Here is a 474-nt window from a genome sequence, read left to right as displayed (position 1 = left end):
TTCAAGTTTCAAGTTTCAAGTTTATTTCCCATAAAATTCAATAAATTACATTCAGGTTATCTTACTAAACTAAAACAATTAATATATACTTCTTACATACTAAGGTATTAATAATGGACTTTCCAATATATACATAAAATATAGCCATGCTATGTCACTCTTTCAAAACGATCTTTTCATTTTCGATTAATTCCCCAAAAAATGGGATAAAAAAGGGATACATTTAGAGCTTACTAACTAAAACTTAAATCTAATAACAAAAACTTACAAACTAGAATAAATATATTTACAAAAGTATAGACAGATAAAACTATTTACAAAAGGAAAGAGATAGATAAGAATTATTTACAAAAGAGAATACAATCCTATTGTGCGGTATTATATACCGTGTTACAAATATCCAGAGTATGGATTCTCCTATGATAAAATAGGAGGTCCGCACTCTCATAGAGGAGGCCAGCTCCCCTAAGAGTC

Source organism: Lucilia cuprina, chromosome 3 (assembly GCF_022045245.1).
Source record: "Lucilia cuprina isolate Lc7/37 chromosome 3, ASM2204524v1, whole genome shotgun sequence".
Lineage (NCBI taxonomy): Eukaryota > Metazoa > Arthropoda > Insecta > Diptera > Calliphoridae > Lucilia > Lucilia cuprina.
This window is presented reverse-complemented; position numbering follows the sequence as displayed.